General features: G+C 39.2%; 1 long non-coding RNA gene and 1 pseudogene across 1 annotated transcript; both read left to right on the plus strand.

The window, feature by feature from the left end:
• LOC141945552 (aldehyde oxidase 2-like) overlaps positions 1-13,024 on the plus strand; it is a 30,776-nt pseudogene extending 17,752 nt beyond the window's left edge.
• A 1,583-nt stretch (positions 13,025-14,607) lies between these two features.
• Positions 14,608-16,159, plus strand: LOC141944942 (uncharacterized). The gene is made up of 2 exons (XR_012629374.1): positions 14,608-14,924; positions 15,050-16,159. It is a non-coding gene; the product is annotated as an uncharacterized LOC141944942 (long non-coding RNA).
• The last annotated feature ends 652 nt before the right edge of the window (positions 16,160-16,811 follow it).

The following is a 16,811-nucleotide window of genomic DNA, read 5'->3' on the forward strand; positions in this document are numbered from 1 at the left end:
CAGTCTGTGCCAGATGGGGTTTTACTTGGCACAGTATCTGGTCACCTCAGGATGAACACAGGGGAAATGTTCATGACTGGTGTCAGCAGCATTTCTAATGACAGAAATGTTGCAGCAAGTGAAAGATGCTAATAGATTTCTCATTTAATGAAGATTAGTCTGCACTGGGTTAGTATTCTTAGAGAAACATAATATAAAAGTGTCATTTGAGCAGAATCTATTCCCCAAAAACACTCTGTACAGGATCTTAACCACTCCTGTGTTTTTTCCTTGGGCGATACATTGGTGTGTTGCAGGTGATTTGTTGTTGGTCAGATAATCTGTGCTGTAGTTGCAGAGTCACTGACTCAGGCCAAGTGCAGGGCTGAAAAGGTGAAGATAGTGTATGAAGATCTGGAGACAATTCTGACCAATGAGGTAACAATCTGTCTCCTCTTCCTTGTCTGACAGAGCTCTTAAGTCACCTCACTGACTATTTACTTCCTTGTGCAGAGCTCTGCCAGGTATAGGATTTTTCTTTTTTTTTTTTTTTGTTTTGTTTTGGTATGAAATATGGCTTTATTGGTTCTGAAGATGAAGTGTAAAAAGTTTCTAAATGGCCTCCAAATTTTTGTTTTTAGAAACACAAAAAAAAATCTTAGTAGGTACCTATTCATCCAATATATAAGAGACTGGTCTTTGTAGATCTAGGACGAAATAGCTAAAAAATATTCAGAAGGTTTTAAGTGAGTAATTCTATGCCTTCAGGAGCCAAATTCCCAACAGGAGTAGGTCAGTATAGAATTAAATTTGAGAGCTTATATTTGCAGAAGTTCTGGAATCATACATCTGATTGAAAAGAAAATTTTCAAGTCTGGCAGGTTTTCAGTAGCAAGCAATCTGATTCTGAAATATTTTCAACAGCTCTGAATGCCATTAACAGACATTTACTATTTCTAATCTTGGGGAAGATGAGAATGATATGAACTACAAAAAATGAAAAAAGAGAAGTTCTCTGATGGTGGAACAACTATCCTGCTCTTTCTAATATTTAGCTGTAACCATCTGTCCACCTAAAAAAGGTTCATATGGATGGTGAAAGATTGTGCTATATAAAAATCATCTGACTTTCTGAATTACAATTAACACGTTTGGGTTTTTTCTTGCTGCAGGATGCAATAAAACATAACTCATTTCTGAAGAAAATAGAAAAGGGACATATTGAGAAAGGATTCAAGTCTGATGATGAAATCATAGAAGGTAGTTCATACATGCAGTGCATCAGGCAAGGGAGGAGAGTTATGCTACTTCAGAATCTACTTCCAGTTGGCAGCTGAATTTAAATTTCTATTCTCTTCTCAAAAAAACTTACTCTGTTGTTGATTTTTTTCCACTTCACTGGGGATGAAGATGAAATGGTCATGTTTAAATGAAGCTTAGCTAACACCTGCTAGCTCATGTTGACTAAACTCTACCATTTCCTTGTCTTAGAACTCAGCTAAAATGAAATGCCCTAATCCTGTGACAAACATTACAGCTAAATAAGGCTTTCTTTGTGGGTGTTAGCTAACTTAATTTATCTCATTTTAAGTTGACAGCTTGATTTAGGGCTAATCCCAGAAACAAGGAGATCAGAGTAAACTGGTCTGGAATACCACTCCTGCGGTCACCAAATTCACTGTCTTAGTAAACATGATCCAGTAGTCCCAGAGCATACTCTGCATAAGTATCAGACCTGTGTTTAAGAAGTATCAGTGAAGAATAGTCCACAAGCTCCTACTGTAGTTAGTTCTAGAGTTTAACTCTCCTTATAATTAGAATGCTTTTTTTCTAATACCCAATCTAAATCTCCCTTCCTGCAAACTTTAAAGTTTCACCCTCTAAACAGAGTCCTTTCATCTTTTCCCCATAAATCACATCTGCTAACCTTTATCATTGTCACTGCTCACTTCTCCATTATCTCTAATTTCACTACATCCAACTTTGCTATGGTAATATTTCAGGGTTTCACCAATGCCAAGTGGAGTCTCCCAGAAATTCTGTATAACATTAGTATCACAAATGAGATTAGGGTTTTTGTGGTGTTATTAGTTATGGATATAGAGTCAGGTTGTGCTTCTTTTTAATCCCTGCTTAGATCTTGTTCAATAGTGCTGTCTAAAGTACTGGCACTTACCCATACTGAACTTCATGAGATTGACTTCAGGCCACTTCTCCAATGTAGAAAAATCACTTTCAAATCTGAAAGTGTCCTTTAAAGGGCTTGCAGCCCTTTCCAGTTTGATGTTATTTGTAGTTTACTTATTAGTTATTAAAGCAACATGATGTAACATTAGACCCAGAAAAGACTCTACTATGATTCTACATGCATCATCTTTGCAGATTGACAGCCAATCCTGTAAACTGCTTTCTGAGTGCAGCTTTCAACCAGTGGTATCCCTGATTTTATCTGGATTGTACTTCTCAACTTGCTTGTAAGAGTAATTTGTGGGACAGTGTAAAAAGACGTATTAAAATTAAGGTATATGATACCAAGATATGCTTCTCTTAACACTGGCCAGTTTTAATACTCCCCCTAATTCTGTGTTTCTAACACTTGAACGCAGCTCTGAAATTTGTTAGTGAGCACCTTATAAATGCTTAAACAACTCATGTGTCCTGCTCATGTGCTTTTCTTATTATCGTCTCATGACATATATTATCACACCTACCTTCTGCTGTTATCACTCCCTAAATTTCTGCAGCTGAGTTTTTCTCTTCACACTAACTACACATGAATTAACACCTGCTTGATCACAGGAGGGAATGTAGCAGACCATAAACCCCTTTTCCTTTTTCCAACATCAATCCTGTCTGTACCATGTTTGAAAGAATGATAAGATTTATCTAAGTTGTTCTTGGAGACCTCTGAGCATGAAGACTCCTCAGTCTCCCCAGGCAATTTTTTCCAGTGCTTCACCATTCCTAACATTAGAAGGATTATCCTCATTGTTAACAATATGCTGCAATTTAAATACTACTATGCTCTTGTTCTCTCTACGGTGAGCACATAGCACAGAATATTCTCTTCCTCTTTGCAGCAGCCTTCCACGAATTTGAAGATTCATGTCTTCCTTCATATTTTTGGGCTGAGCCACCTCAATTCTGTCAATCTTCTCCATGTAGGTTCAAGACCTCTGATGATTTTTTCTGCTTTCCTTTGGACTTTTTCCAACTGTTCCCCACCAAATGTCATGTCACCCTCTAGTGGCTTCAGTTCTGATTCCTCCTACTTCTGCATGAACATGTGTTTCATGAATAACTGCTAGGGAAATACTGTCAGACCCAAGGATGGCATAAAGTTAAGGTTACTTAGCGAATTTACAGAATTAGCTTTTATGCTGTGCTGACAGATTTCCTTCTCTCTAAGGAAAATGGTACAAAAGTAGTGTTGGGTAGAAATGGGTAGAGAAAAGTGTAATTGAAGGGCATACTAATGGAAAGGGGATAAGAAAGGAAGAAGAGGAAAGCTGTATTTTCTCTCACAGAGTGATTCAGAAGAAGACATTGTAATTCTGTTATAGCAGAAGAGATGTAACCTCCTAAACAGGAAAAAGCATGAGATATTAATTTGACACTGATCTTATCCTGGGGTGGGGGGAAAAAAAAAAAAAGCTATACAAGGATTAGGTGATTGAATAATTTCCTCTTAATAAACCCAGCTTAGATTTTCCTATAATTATATACGTAACAGGTGAATTGCACATGGGAGGACAGAAACATTTTTACCTGGAATCAATTGGTCTGCTTGTTGTTCCAAGAATGGAGGGTAAAGAAATGGATGTGTATGTGTCAACTCAGCATGCAACAGATGTACAGGTAAAACAAAGTATTAATCATACTTGTTTCTTACCTTCCTAAATAACCTTAAAGCTGAACTACATGGCCAGGAGTTGCTTTCAGTCTTCTGTGCTTCTCCTGAAACTCCCTAATGGTGTTCCCAATTCAGATTAATCGATTTTAATCTTTTTATGAAAATAAGTGGCCTGACTACTAATGATAAAGCTGAATGTAACACTAGGTCTTGTGCTATTTCTATTATCCAATGCAGTGCAGACACAAATGAGCAGTATTACTATGAGATGAACAAAGGGTATCTGTCCTGATCCAGTGTCGGGGGAGGTTTTGCTATGATCCCAAGAGCAAGATTAAGACACAAACAAGGTCAAATGCTGTACATCCAAAACAGTTTTTATTATTAAAAGCGAAGAGTGGTAGCGATAGGACAGAATGGAAGGAAAAGACAGAAATAAAGTAAGCATCTGGAATAGAGTCACAAGAATAGTCACAACCATGGATCCAGCAGCATCTCGTTGGTCCCTAGTCTTCAGTTCTTTGGTGGTGGGTGCACCTGGATCTAGCAGCGTCCCATTGGTCCTCTTCGGTGGTGGGTGCACACACAGCAAAGTTCTCGGTTGCCTTTTAAGTTCATCTTATCAGCTGATTAGTATACCTGTCTACCTTTAGTTTTTCCTCTGTTCCCACAGGTTTCTGCTGACTTCATGCTTCTTGAGCAATCAGCCAGCTTCTGGGGCAGAAATGCTCACCTCTTATCAGTTCAATGGGGAAGGCACAAAGTCATTAGCATTGCATGCATGGTGTCTGGCATACACAATAGAGCCACAAAGTAACGGGCTTACGCGGTGGAGCCAGTGATAAACATTTGGTTTCGCTCAGTCCATGTCTCCCCCTTTGAGGCTTATCTAAGGAGTTTGACAATGCAACTGCAAGGGAGTGGGGGGTGCATCTTTCGATACACTCCTGCTTCCTTGGGTGACATTCCTTAGACTAATCCAAAGGCCACAGCTTGTCCTTGAAGTTTGCACACACACAAGCAAGCTTGGAGACAATCATTTGACATTTCAGTCTCTCGTAGTGTCTTGGATAGATAATATAGCTATAACCTTCTTGTTGAGAAAAGACTAGTTCTGTCTTAGACATATTGGCCATATTCCTCGATAAACACTTTTTTGCAGCAATGAGTGTCTTCAGCTTTAGAAGGAGTATTCAGACAAGTTGCATTGCTCATATGAATAGCTACCTTGATGATGATGGAGTCAAAATCATGTGTAATAATGATAAATGAATATGTGAATAATAACAACATATGAATCATATGAAATTACATGAAAAAAAAATTAATGGGTACTAGCTAACTTCAGAATTGGGTTGTAGGCCTGTAGAAAAAAACAGTTTCAAAGAATATACATTAATTTGTACATCTTTAGAATAAGCTTTTGCAGTTCATCACTGGCTTGCATTTTTTAAGCTTACCCTGTCAGCCTGACAAGTTAAACCTCTATTTGCATCTCTGGAAGCACTGTCAGAGGAGATATTTTCAGAATGCAGTGGTTTGTCAGTATTGTAGCTACACTGTCTAGTGTGCTGTAAACAATCAGTCTGTTCCATTCAGCTTGATATTTTAGTGGATGCTTTATCTCCAGCCACAGGTGAAACTTGCAGTTCTATATAGAGATTAACATATCTGGCATCAGGTAATCAAACTAGTTTATGTGGCTATTTTTACATTTCCACTGTTCTTTAAAGACTAGATTATGCTTTCAGTAGCATCTTTACTTGTTTGAAATCTTTTTGTTTGTTTGTTTCTATAGCAACTCTATTTTTCTGCCCAGGATTCTTAAACCTGTTAGCTTTTAACATATGGTTAGCCATGGAAAATAGGCATTTTTTAATGTAATTTTCAGTAAAATCCTGGATGTTTACCTTTGTAGGAATTAGTGGCTTCAGCTTTAAACCTCCAGTCCAATAAAATTGTGTGCCATGTGACACATAGTGGAGCATTTGGTGGGAAGGTTACTAAACCTTCACTCTGTGCTGTAGTTGCAGCAGTGGCAGCCAACAAGTTGATTTAACTAAATCAAATGAGTGATTTAACTAAAACAAATGAAAGATGACCAGACTGAATGAAAAAGGAACTTGAGGGGTTATCTTGATGACATCATCGTTTTTATCTCTTTGGCAGTAAATCTTGGGTAGAGGCTTGAAAATTCTCTGGGCTTTTGGCAATGGTGTTCACTTACTATGTGAGAGCCAAAACAAAGGCATGGAGGCAGTTTCTCTCAGGGCTGATCTGTACAATTCCCAACCATTCAGGCCTGTCCCAGGCACAGTGGCTTGAATTTCACTCTAGATATTCAGTGAAAGTGTTTTTATCCTAATACATAGGTGTGCTCACATCAGCCCTTTGTGCCACAGCTCTCCTTTGCTCTGGCTTCCTCGCCATGTCCTGTGCATGCTTCATGGAACTTGCATCCTCCTGTTGAGAAGCTAAAGGGAAACCATCGAAAAGCTAAACCAATGAAAAGTTTCCTCTACCTTGTTCCTGTAGCCAAAAAAAAAAAAAAAAAAAATCTGCTGAATCAGCCTAAACTCATAGGTATGGTGGGTTAATAAGAAACTAAAACACAGAATGGACTGATTTATTGCCATCACTAGGAGTTTGGCCATGTACATGTAATGTCATTTGCAATCTGCATGAATAGACTGTAATAAAAGTGAATTTTTTTATGTTCACTTGAGAACCAGGCATCCAGTCCATTTTGTCCTTGAAAGAAATATGGATATGTTAATCACTGATGGATGGCACCCTTTTCTTGGAAAATATAAAGTGAGTGAGAGGATAAGATATTTTGCTCAATAGTTTCTTCTGGGGCAAATCAGCTTAATTTCATTGACTAACAAGATGCAGCAAAGAAATCAAACTCCCCCTCTTCTGAAATCCTAACCCAGCACCAGTCTTGTCCTAGTCCTGAGTACCCTGACAAATGCTATGAATCAAATCTGCAGCTATCATGCTATTCCTACAGCCCATGCAATACCCAGAAAAAGCAGAACCATCCATCCCTTTTCTTACTCCAAAATAGTGCTAACGTCAGCCCTACCCCATCCTCAGGTGACAAGTACATAAATCAGAATTGAATACGAGCTGCTTCCCAGATACAAATCCAGCTCTGCAAAGTAATGCAAGATTCAGCTGGTAACAAAACTCTTCCTTTTGACTTCTAAATCCTTACATTAAAAATAACTAGGTAAACAATGCCAGCACTGAAGTCAGCTTGGCAACTGGGGGTAGCAGGGGCAAAACCCTTCTCTTTGGTTTTGGGATTTGAGCACACTGAAACCCTCCAGGACAGGGTTTATGGTTCAATATGATTTGGATAAAGAAGGGTTGAGGAGTTGTTTTTCCTATTGACTCTTGCATGAATTTTGTTTGGCTGCTGACTGTTTCTGGGAGAGGCTGGATATATTTTTCATTTTGCTGAAGATATTGCTCACAAAGGTACTGTTTGATTCTAGTTATGATTAGACAAGATTTAGAACTGTTTGGGGAAAAGAAAGGAGGAAATTTTATTTTTTTATTAGATCTTGTATTAACCATAAGACAAGGAACGGGACTGTGACTGACCAATGTCAATAGAATATGTATTTCATATTCTTCTGGGTATCCATTACCTTATTATGGTTGAATCTAGGATAAAATATGTTGTTGGGGCAGGATTGTGTTTTGGGGTAAAGTGGTTAAGTGGTTGGTTTATTAACGAGCCTTGCATGGACTTCAGGAACTAAGATGAGGGCTAGCTGAGTGAATAGCTGCTGTAGTATATATAGGTCATCTATATATGTTTGATACTAGGAATTGTATCAGGATTGTGGCTACAGATGGAAGGATAATTTTGGTCTATTTCTCAGTCCTGCAGGGGTCACAGGTCTGAGTAATTGCATATACTGCATATATGTATATCAAGTAACCAAATCTTTCAGGACGGGACATTTCATATAGCTGTTACCTCACATATTTGAAAAAAGGCCTAATATAATTAATTTCATCCTCAGTCTGAGGTGATGGTGATGTTTTAAGTGATGAACAGTTCATTTTAATTTCTATTTATTAACAGGTTATTGGCAGATACTGATAACAGTGGCATTATTAATATTAGGGTTTAGGTTGCAGATATAGGTAGAGATAAAGAAAAGAAGGAATGGAAGGTGATTCTTGCAGTCATCTATGAACTTCAAAATTCTGATAAGCCTTGCTTTCAGAAAAGGCAAAGGCTTATATTTAGTTTTCATCCAGCTACTTCTTACCTGGATATCACTGACGGTAGTGTTAGGGTTAAAGTTAGAAACAAAGTGAAGAAAACAAAGGCTGAGATGTTTGTTTTCCCCCTGAGGTATTCCATAGGCAGCTGGGAAGGGTGAAAAGAATGAAGGGAAGTCTTCTGTTTAATTTTGATGAAGACTGGCAATATTTTCAGGCACTATTAGCATTACAGTAAAGTTTAGGAAAAAGAAGAAATTAGAATCTTGGTTCTTTCTTGAGTCTTACACAGATACCAGAGGTAGGACAAGGGCTGCAGCTGATAGATGTTCCTCGCTTATGTTTAGTTTTGCTGAAGAAATAAAGTGCCACAGTATTTCTAAGACCAGGATTAGGATCAGGGTTTGAATAAAAAGTGTGATATCTTTTTTTTTTTTTTTCCACTGCATGGGTCCCTGAAGTACTATGATAGCTATCTTGGAAAAGCAGCATTTGGCTTATGTTTCATTTTGGTTCAGTCATCTTTTAACTGAGAATCCCCATTATAGTTTTAGATTTGCGTTAGGGAACCCATCTATGTCCCTAGCAAAATGAAAGCAAGAGGACTTTGGCTTCTTTCTAAATTTTACATGGACCTTCAGCCTATGACAAAGACTGGCTCATGCCTTATATTTAACATGTATTTCAAACCTTTGATTCATATATCACTTATCAAGAATTGCTTAGGCCAAGCTTAGGGTTAGAGGTATGCTAAAGAAAACAAAGACGAGTTTGCTGAGTCATATATGGATAATAGCAATAAGATGTTCTGGTGGAAGTTCTAGTATTTTTTTAAATTTTGCACACATACTGGTTATCTGAGGATTCTAGAAGCCAGGCCAAAATTAATGAATTTCCAAAAATCTAGACCTAAATCTTAGAGAATAGATTTATTGTTTAATCTTGTCTCTGTCAGCTAAAACTCTAACTGACATCAGCAAAATGTTACCTGATTGCAAACGTCACAGGCTGGCACCAAAAAGATCATATGACCATTATTTCTCAATGTAGAATTAGTAACAAATAAAAAGATGTCCCGGAGGCACTGTATTTCACAACCGCTTAAGCTCTACTGTTTGCTCTCTGAGTGTTGGTAGCTGATTGCATGCTACAGCAAAATGTCTCTACAGGATTTCTAGTTCTCTTTTGTATCCACTTGTTTCTTCACAGGAGTGGATGGCTAGTATGGGATTGATTTCTGTCATCACCATTCCTTGGCAAGTTATTTGTTCTTGATCTTACCATGAATGAAAGTTCATTACTTCCACTCCCACCTGCTTCTTGCATTTCCCCTGTTTAAGATAGCTATTTATTGGCACAAGGCTGCACAAAATACAAACAGAAAGTGAATCAGGTTCTAAGCCATTCTCTTGACTGCCTATGAGAGAGAATAGAAGAGCAGTTGTGTCATTGCTCCATCAACATTACATACTGTGAACATCAGTTTATCATTGCCCTGTGTGGATACAGGGAAACAAAAAGGACTAGGACTAATCCCTCAGTTTCAGAAAAACAAAAGTACAACTCTGCTATTGCTTGTTCTAAGAGAAAAGTTATATAGATGTTCATAGTAGGAGATACCTTGCCATCTGGCCAAAATGCCTTTGATTCCAGGTTCAAATTCTGCTCTGTCCTCTTTTTTTTTTTGTGGATGAGGAGGGAATAGTATCTGGGACTACACATACATTATAACTAGAGCCAGCATGTTCTGAATTCACCTGGTTTAATGAGAAGAAAAATATGGTTTTCTGTTATTTGAACTAATTACTATGATCCCTGCAGAATTCCTATGAATAACTACTAGCTCATTTAGAGTCTATCCCATCTTAGAGCCATGAAATTTGTTCTTGTCAGACTGCTGGAGAATTTCCACTCCCTTTTAATAATATACTGATTCTTGTGAATTAAATCTGTCTTTGCCCTGCTCTTTTACTTATGCATCTTTGTTTAGTGAAGTAAGAAAATTACCAAGTTTCTGTGGCTTTTCTTCAGGCTGGAGCTCTCATCCATATCTATATAGACAGGTCTGTGCTAATCACTCATGGTGGAATTGAACTGGGACAAGGAATCCACACTAAGATGCTACAGGTGAGTTAGCATCTGAGCTTTGTATTATGGATTCAACTACCTGTATCTACAGGCAAATACTAACAAAAGTGGTGTCACTCACTAATAGTTTATAAATAAGAAAGTAGTGGTGAACTCAGAGTCTAAAAAATATTTGTCATTTCTTTGCAGAGTCAGAGGAAATGGTCCTAAAACTACGACCTACATTTAAAAGCCTTTCTTATCCTGCATATTCATCCTATTACAGGTTCATCTTCATGTATTTTGCCCTTTGTCTAGAAGATTATGTTCATTTTGCACGTTCAAGGATTGCCAATTTATCAAATCATTCTTTCTTAGCAGTTCAATTCTATGTTCACCTTGCACCAGTGTTTACGTCACCACTGTCATAGCCCAGGTGTCTACTCAGCAGTTGTTCCTTCCTACTTTAGGTTGGCCTGTTATTTTCTCTTCATATCCAACCTATCATCTATTTGTGTCTGAGATGTTCTTCTCTAGAAGAAATTTCACTAGCTATTTGCAAATCTTCTTAAGCAAATATCGGATTGAGCAGACTATTTATGTCATAGTCCCTGAACAAATATCTCCTCACTGGAGTTCCTGTGGATTTGACTCAGTTCTCTTTGGCAATTTTGCAAAAGCAAATCAGAGGTAACTCTACTAGTTACAGTGAGTTTAGCCAGGAATAAGGAAGAGTAGAACTTGAGCCAATGAAAATATTTGTGTAAGTCAGATGAGGACAGCTTGGTCCTATTTTGGTCTATGTTGGCTAATTTCTACTTTTGGAAGGAAAGATGCCAGTTCATATGTAGTCTTAAAAAGTAAGTCTAATTGTATATATATTTTTATCTTACAAAACGACTGGATGAGAGGTAGAAGTTTACCTTTTTTTTCTTTCCTCAGATTGAAGGGGCTTTCACTCAGGGAGTTGGTCTTTATACATTAGAAGAAATCTACTTTTCCCCAGAAGGAGAGCAGCTCACTCTTGGCCCAGACACATATAAGATCCCTGCCATCTGTGGCATTCCTGAGCATTTCTGTGTCTATTTACTGCCAAAATCACGCAACTCGATTGCTATCTATTCTTCCAAGGTAAACATGTCAAACTTACTGTTTGCAAGCACACCAGGTGATTCTGCTGCAAAACCGTAAGTGACTGCAGTGTATGGTAGAAATTTTTTTTTCCAAAAAAAATAATTCCAGTTTCAGCTATGGAATTCTGAAATTTTGGACTAATTTTATTCCTATGATTTGTTGGTATTACAGTAGCACTTAGAAACCCTTAGAAACTTTCATCAAAGGTGAAAAAGTCCATCTTGAAGAGCTTAAACTGCCTAGACAGGAGAAAGGATGGAAGAAGAAAATATTATGATCCTTTTTAAAGGCAGAGAAGTTATGAGAGAAGATGACTCATAACTTTCTAGAATCTCACAGGAAACCTGTGATAGGTATGGGAATAGAGCCCAGTTCTTCCACTAGCTGTGGCAGAACACCATTCTTTCAGTTTTAAGGGTACATCATCCTCTGAGGAGACACCCAGCACTAGGATTGAGCACTGTTTATAGACTCAAAAGAAAAAAAAAAAGCATCTCAAAATAAAAGGGGAATTAAAGGGGAGTGTAGGCTTCTGGCTACTAAAAGACAGGAATTCCTACTGTTCCAGCCTCAAATCTAGAGCAGATATGACAAAGTGTCATGGTTTAACCCCAGTAGACAGCTAAACCTCACACAGCTGCTCGCCCACTTGCCCCCTGTGGGATGGGGGAGAAAATTGGAAGGGTAAAAGTGAGAAAAATCATGGGTTGAGATAAAGACAGTTTAAGAGGTAAAGCAAAAGCCACTTGCAAAGCAAAATAAGGAATGGAATTCACTCACCACTTCCCATTGGCAGGCAGGTGTTCAGTCATCTCCAGGGAAAACAGGGCTTCATCACACATAATAGTTACTTGGGAAGACAAACACCATCACTTTGAATGGCAACCCCTTCCTTCTTCCCCCAGCTGTATATGCTGCGCATGACGCCATACGGTCTGGGATAGCCCTTGGGTCAGTTGGGGTCAGTTGTCCCGGCTGTGTCCCCTCACAACTCCTTGTGCACCCCCAGCCTGCTCGCTGGTGGGGTGGGGTGAGAGGGAGAAGAGGCCTTGACCCTGTGTAAGCACTGCTCAGCAGTAACTAAAACATCCCTGTGTTATCAACACCGTCTTCAGCACAAATCCAAAACACAGCCCCATACTAGCTACTGTGAAGAAAATTAACTCTATCCCAGCCAAACCACTACACAAAGGAATTTCCAGAAGAAAGTCCACTCTTATGGCCTTACATGGTGTAAATGAGTAAGCAAACTCATCCCCATGAGGAAAATAGATAGAGACAAAGGGCACATTTCTTATCAAAATTAGCACAAACTTTATCCATGCAAGAGGGGCTAAGGGGACAGTGGGGGTGGGTGGCTTTCTTCCTCTCTTTCATCACATAGAATTAATTCCACTTGGATATAGAAAAGGTAGTTTATGTGAGAAGTCATGAGTTATTTCATGGCTTTATAACATGAGCACTGAAGTTCCAGCAGGAAGATTTTGTGATAGTGTAGCTGTATTGTGAATTTTAAAATGATCCCCATCAGCCAAATCCTGGTCTTTGATGTTTTTCTGATTTGAAAGTTCTCAGAGATCCAAGGAATCCAAACACGCCAGACATGACCAAATACTGAGCTAGTGTAATTCGGTGTATTTCAGATACCTACAGTGGAGATGTGCTGATGTAACTCTCTGCTGACAGTTTCTAAAGCCAGTCACTCCAGCTGCCTCTCTCCTCTGCCAGGGCATGGGCAAGGCCTAATATGCACCCAGATATTGTCACAACATGGAGTTAGAACACAGGCTGGGTGCACAAGAGCACTCCCAAATAAAACATTTTAGATTTATGTTTCCATGAAAGCATCACCATTGAGAGTGTCATCCACAGAATCTAAGGGTGCAAATTTAAAATATTAACTGTAAGGGCCTAAACAGTCTAGGTCCCAATTACTTTGTATAAGGTCATTTTCTGTGTCATGATCTAAGAAGTATTCCTAGAGCTGCTTGAGTGAACACATCTCTAAAAAAGCAGAGACTAGCAATGTTTCTTCCCATTGTAAAATTCATTTCCAGCTGGGTTTATGAGAGCCCTCCACCTTGACCTTCAGGTCATGCTCTCTCTTCTTTGTTTTCTGGAATGAAGAGACATTCAGCAGACACTGAAATGATGGGGCTTAAGAAAGACAATAGATTTTAAATACCCCAATTTTTTTTTTTTTTTTTTTTTTTACAAACATGCAAGATGACCATTTTCTGCCTATCTCTGGCACTGTAATTACTTTGTAGATTTGACGTGTAGGTTTGAGAATGGTACAGCTCCCCACTCTGAAAGTCTAATATCTTCCCTCTCACATAGATGAAACAGGTACCCAGAACTGGTGGACTGTGCCCTTTTATTGAAATTTCCACCACAGTCACTGAAGTTATTTGGATAACCATCTGTGTGCTTTCCCTCTGCTTTATTCAAAATGAAAATGGCAAGAAAATGTACCCTCGCCCTTGCAGTTCTGTGTCCTTCTTTCCAGAGTAATGCCTCCAATCTTGTCCTCTTATATCTTGCACTTCCCTCACTAGAAGGGGTTGGCAGGACAGAGCAGTAGCCTGCTGGAGAGTACTTATCTTTGTAAGACTCTGAGGCAGGAACCAACTTCCCTCCCTCTATCTGTCCTAGACAACAACGATCATGCAAGATTTTCTTCAGAAAGGAAGGTGAGATGGGAATGATGACACTGTTTTCTGACTTAGTATCTTTAGCCACTTCAACAGGTTTTCCTCTGCACTCATTTTTTTGGCACTGTAAAAGTAGATACATCTGGAGTTCCTTAATACACTGTCACTTGCCCAAAATTTCTGTTTATTTATAAGTTGAAGAGAAAAAGAAAAAAAAGGAATTAAAAATTAAAGGAGAAAAGCATAGGAGCAATTATCAATCAGATAAACAGCAAGAGTTTAGCAGCCATTCTCCCCTCAGTGCATATCTGGTCATAAAGCAAACTAAAATGCTTTGGGGGCCTAGAAAATAGGAAACACCAGACCAAACTGTGACAAGGTCCATTAATTAAAGCTTTCAACTTAAAAAGCCATACAGACCTGAGTTTGAGCAACTGTGTGGTACCCTAGGCTGAAAATTTCTCTATGAAAAGGGACACAGACTGGGTCAGGCAAACCTGCAGGCCCCTATCCCTTCTAATGGCAGCCAGCTAGAGACCCCCTCACCTCAGCTGCCTGGAAGTTGGGGTTGTGAATTCCACATCCATACACTTCTGCTTCCTTCTGTGCAGGATATCCAGGGTCAAGTCTTTAACACTGATAGAACTTCGCATATTAATAGAAGTCATAACCAAGATCAAGAAGGCAGGCTAGGTGTTGTGCAAACACTTGGTAACAACTTAGAATTTAAATAAAGGTGATGTTGTTCTCCAGTCAACAGGAGTTGATGTTCCATCTCCAGGAACATGGAGGATTCCCTCAGAAATGTAGGATTTCCTTGCAAACATCACAGCCTCCATGATTTAATGCAGTCTCATTAAACCATGTTGCATAATGGAACCTCATACGCCAGTTCCTCCAATCTGAGCCTTTCAGGCTCTGAGCTCACCTGTGCTATGGGGAGATGTGCTTAATCACCTGTTCAATTACAAGAATGCCACCGTTGACTAGAGGTAAGTTGGTTGATTTTACAACCTTTTATAACATGAGAAAGCGGGGGATTTGTGCATGCAAAATTTGTGCATTTGTGGATTACAGTAAGTTTTCTTTATATATTTTTCTCTATATTTTCTTTCAGATTCCAAAAGATAAAGCTGGAACCTGTAAGCCATGGGCCATTAATACAGATTAATACTGCTTTCCTAAGTATCAAACAACGAGGTGACTCCTTCAGCCACTTACTGACTGAAAGCATTCCTGCAAGAAAGAAATAGAACTGTAATATTTACACACACAGATATATACATCTACCCGTCTTTGCAGAACAAGATATAAGCACCAGTTCTATTGTCCTGCTAAGTAAGAGACCTCTCATTTTGAAACATACAGTTCTTTCTAAATCAGATTGTGTTCCATGCTACACTGGAATAGTTCTGGAGTTACCCCATGAACTTCAAAGAATTTGTGTGCAATTTCAAAAATACCTGCAAGAAAGAGCAGATCACAAATAGGACCATTTTGCCACTTCTGCACAGAGTTGGAGATTCACAACTGTTGTTATCCACTCTTTCTGTTCTGTTAGTATATGAAAATCCCAAAGATCAGAATTAGACACTGAACAGTGATAGGGCAATGTATCACATGTATTAGAGTAGAACAGAGATTCTAAAAGTACATACTGCCAACTGTTTTCTAGACACTGATACTCTAGTATAGCTCTTTTCTTCCTGGCAGCCCATCTCAGGCCTGCTCCATACCATTGGATATCTCTGAACCACTATTGACTTTGATCTCTCTTAGAGCCAGAATATAATCACTGCTCTTCACTGCACTGTCAGCACTCACTCCTCCTCTCCTTTGCCTTACCCACAGTTTTGCTCCTTCCTTCCAGCAAAAATGGTGAAGTAGGACATAGCTGATGCATTCATCCGTAGGTAAGGAGAGGGCACAAGGTGAGGGAGGTGTACTGGAGGTAGGAAGGGTTAAACAGCAGGACAGGTTCCCAGTACCAGCTTTGGGTGAAGTTCATAACAGAGGTGAGGATTTCTGGGATACCATAGATTAGTGAGCAAAAATATAGGGGGACAGACCACCACATCTGTAAATTTGCATATATAAAGGTGAAAATCCTCCTTCTGAATGTGATCTCCCTTAGGGTATTTTTGAATGTGCTATTTTGGGGATTTCATTGGGCTGTTAACTGGAATTTGCTTAAATATGTCTTCAATAAAAGCAAACTTGTAAGGCACTGTCCTGCTATTTCGTGACAGTGATCTATAACCAATACTGTTTCAAGGAAAACAGTATCGAAAATGGTGTGAGATGAAATTTGGCTCCTACTGACAATAAGAATGACCAGTGTGCAAGCTTAAAGTTCAAAACGTGTGACTTGGCGAGCCTGGTGCTTTCCCATTAATCTGCTGCAGTAATGAATTTCACAGCAACAGACATACTGGAGAGGGGCTGTGGGCCTTGGGGGGTCTTACATACAGGTGACAGCAAGGGGGGGACACCTGGGACTGTATAGACTGAGTGTCTAAGGCCAGTTACCAGAGGGGATCCTTATTGTGTGTGTGTATGTATGTATCTATGTGTACATTTTCCACTAATGGACCTTCATGCTAATCAGTCAGAGAGGGGAACAGGACAAGGCCGTTGGTGCTGTTTGTGTCTGCGTGAGTGCAGAGTGTTTCTGGCTGTGTTGATCTGTGCGGCCAACTGTATTTATATGTATATATGTTTTACATGTTTGCGTGTTTGCTCATTTAGAATACATGCTCAGCCTTGCTACTGGTTGGACCTTGGGGAACGGAGCTGCATCAGCCTCACCTCAAGTGGGCATCAACCCCTAACACGTTCATCTAAAGAAATTGTATTTATTGCAACTGAGGCTCTCAGAA

The sequence above is a fragment of the Strix uralensis genome, chromosome 6, assembly GCF_047716275.1.
Source record: "Strix uralensis isolate ZFMK-TIS-50842 chromosome 6, bStrUra1, whole genome shotgun sequence".
In the NCBI taxonomy this organism is placed as follows: Eukaryota; Metazoa; Chordata; class Aves; order Strigiformes; family Strigidae; genus Strix; species Strix uralensis.